General features: G+C 39.4%; 1 long non-coding RNA gene across 1 annotated transcript; it reads left to right on the top strand.

Annotated features, from left to right (window-relative positions):
- Positions 1–40: 40 nt before the first annotated feature.
- On the top strand, positions 41–1,379 carry LOC125529015. Its single transcript, XR_007292529.1, has 2 exons — positions 41–464; positions 897–1,379. It is a non-coding gene; the product is annotated as an uncharacterized LOC125529015 (long non-coding RNA).
- Positions 1,380–3,189: the final 1,810 nt, after the last annotated feature.

Raw genomic sequence — 3,189 nt, 5'->3', positions numbered from 1 at the left:
TTGATCGGTCGGGCCGTGAAGACGTACGACTACATCAACCAAGTTAACGCTTCCGTTGTCGATCTACAAGGGTACGTAGATCACACTCTCCCCTCTCGTTGCTATGCATCACCATGATCTTGCGTGTGCGTAGAATTTTTTTTGAAATTACTACGTTTCCCAACAGCGCCATGACTGCGTCCACAGCATCCCGACACCATGTTCAAGACCAAGTTCTAACCCACATATCCAATCTCCCTCCATGGATCTTGCCTCTCATTGACCAAGATCAACAATTACACTCAATTTCAGATTTACAAAAGAGATGGACCTAGAGCAAACAACCTGTGAGGCTTGGTTCGTGTACATCAACAACGTTGTATGATGGTGAAGTTTCTTCACTTCCCCTGACCAGACGCTGCATGCTCTGCTCACTGAAGGTGCCCGCTGTTTGTGTTTGGATGTTGTTGCTGCCGTATGTCAAGGTATGTAGCAGCAGCTTTTGTTTTCCGTTTCACACTAGCGAATGTCAGAATTTATCATGTGGGCAATTTTTTTTACTGTAGTATGAGTACAAGGTTCAAAGAAGTTTAGTCATTTAGTATCTCACAGATTGTATAGGCTTTAAATTTAGGAGATGACTTGGAAGCTCAACATAGAAAATTATTTAGTCTAATGCAGATTACATATTAAACGCCTTTTCGAAGCAAGTATGGAAGAACATGTGGTGAGCTCTCCATGAGAAAATTTAATATAACAGTTTCTTTGACTTGAAGGAATATTTGCAGATTTTTATCTATCGAAAGTTTGAGGGTATCATCTTTGCGAAATTGATGCTCTTGACGTCTATTAGTAATGGACACTTCTATCATTCTATATATCATTTTATGCACATAACTGAGAAGGCTTTCTAATAGTTGAGGAGGCGCTCATGATTCTGAGCTTGGCTCTTCCTGACTAGCTCGTCACCAGGCTCACAACTGCGGAATCATAGGCGCGAAACGCTTCAAGGTGTCCGCCAAAGCCCGTGTCATTGAGCAGAAAGTTGCCTCGCTCAACCAAATTGCACCTGTCATTGATGCACGGCGAGGGCACTCGGAATCTGGTGTTTCTCCGTTGCGAAGCATGCGATGTTGAGAGAAAAGAGGGAGACTGCACCGGAGGAAAGCGAAGCATGGTAGCAGGTATGAAGATGAGAGCATAATGTTCTCTTTTAGCAAAGGATCCATGTTTCTATTTTTTTCATCCCATTGCAACGCACGGGGACCTTTGATTTGATTTAGTATTATCTTATACTGTAGATAGGGAAATATGGACACTAAATATCCATTTCTTAGGTGTCAACCTGGTACATTAGGCTGTATATAGTACATGGCAGAGGTCTTCCAGCTACTAATTCAGGGAATCTGATTCATCCCCTACAACCTATGTCGAGGGTACCTACTGTAATGATTTTGCATATGAACTTGCTAAAAAATAGTACTACTACCTTGAGTTTGTCAAAGAATAATGCCACTAAATTGTCAGCCATTTAGGATCTGTCATCTTTTTCCCCACTAGGGTGCTTCCTTAAAATTTATTACTTTAGAGACATGGGGATCCTCAAGTTAACACACTTGATTCTTACTGCTGCTTATGCATCCCTGAACTTCAGTTAAATTTATGATTATCTGGATATTTCCTATACTTTATCAAGTGTAGGGTTCTTAAAATAAGGACAGACATTTGTTTCACCTTTTGTAGTTCATCATAATAGCATATGATTTTAGAAAATGGCAAATTGCCAAGTACAATTCTGAAGCGAAGAGTTACTTATGTATTTTTTTATTCATGAATGACATGATCAAGGAGTCAGGTGTGAAAATGCTTTATAAATCAGGTGAGCCAACATGCTGAAATTTTGTGGCAATTAGTGTGGGAAAGAACAATGTACTCTTGTTTCAAGTAGACTTCATCGCCTTATTGTTAGAGTCAGCTTCACCCCTCCCATTGTTATATTCTTGACATGAATATTAGTGCCCCCCCCCACCATTTATGTTGTTGAAAATGACAATCGCTTGATCTTTGAATCATGCAGTTGCCTATCTACAAATCATAATTGTGGCCAAATAAAACATACTGATATATCCAAATCTAGGCCGAAGCTATGCTACAGACTAGGTATGGCCATCATTTATATGTTTGGAAACTACTAATAATCCACTTGATCATCTCAAGTAACAAACCACTGACTAATTAGCCATGCATCAAGAAAAGCAGAAGTTGTTCATCTCAATAAAATAATCCAAATTACCATATTTATTTATTAAAAAATGGTTATATACTAACCCCAAGCCATTTCCAACAAAGCAAATATCATTGCATTTTTTTTCTATTGGTACTTTGGATAAGTGTGGGTGGACTTGATAATTGACACGAGGAAGCTGCTAAAAGCAAGGAATCTAATCAACAACAAGGATCTTCTAATGGTTTCCTTCTGGTTTATCTGGTGGGAGTGTTGAAATATTTTCATGAGGAAAAAAATATGATCCCCTTGCTCACTCATCGATGAGCATGAGGACGGTACGTAGTTGCAAACTCCATTGCTCTGGAGGATCGTGCGCCGACGCCAAGTTCATAAATGGACTTTATCTACGTTCGGCAGTGTGTAGCTCAACAAGAACACTTCGTTTCACACTGATGGAGGCAACGGGGCATATGGGCTATTCTTCGTGACTCATTTGGGGGCTTCGTTGCGAAAAGTGCCTGCAACTACCGGGCTTCACTGCTCTAGATATTTGAATTTTTTTAAAAACACACTTAGGTTGCTAGAAAAATCTTAAATCAAATACGTGAATACATACACACATTCTTAAGGCCCGGTAAAAACCTGAAAAAAATACGTTGTATTTAGATATAAAAAAGATATAATTCTGACAGGAATGACTCCCCTTTTGTCCTATATACTACTAGAAATTTGTTTTTTTCTATAGCCAAAAACAAAACGAGATAACTACCACAGTTGCCACGGGTATTTGGAATGTGTATATGTATCCTTGGAAAAAAATTCAAAACACAAATTTCAAAATGTTTAAATATAGAGAGCACTGGAGCTCGGGTGTTGCAACACGTTGATTCATGCAGGTACAAGTGGTCAAGGTTGGACATTCCACCGATGGAAGCTGAAGCATTAATGATGGGCCTGAAGTTAGCAGAAAATTGGACACCCAC

This window comes from Triticum urartu, unplaced genomic scaffold (genome assembly GCF_003073215.2).
Source record: "Triticum urartu cultivar G1812 unplaced genomic scaffold, Tu2.1 TuUngrouped_contig_5283, whole genome shotgun sequence".
Classification (NCBI taxonomy): Eukaryota; Viridiplantae; Streptophyta; class Magnoliopsida; order Poales; family Poaceae; genus Triticum; species Triticum urartu.
The sequence above is the reverse complement of the archived record's forward strand: the minus strand, read 5'-3'. Positions and strand labels throughout refer to the sequence as shown.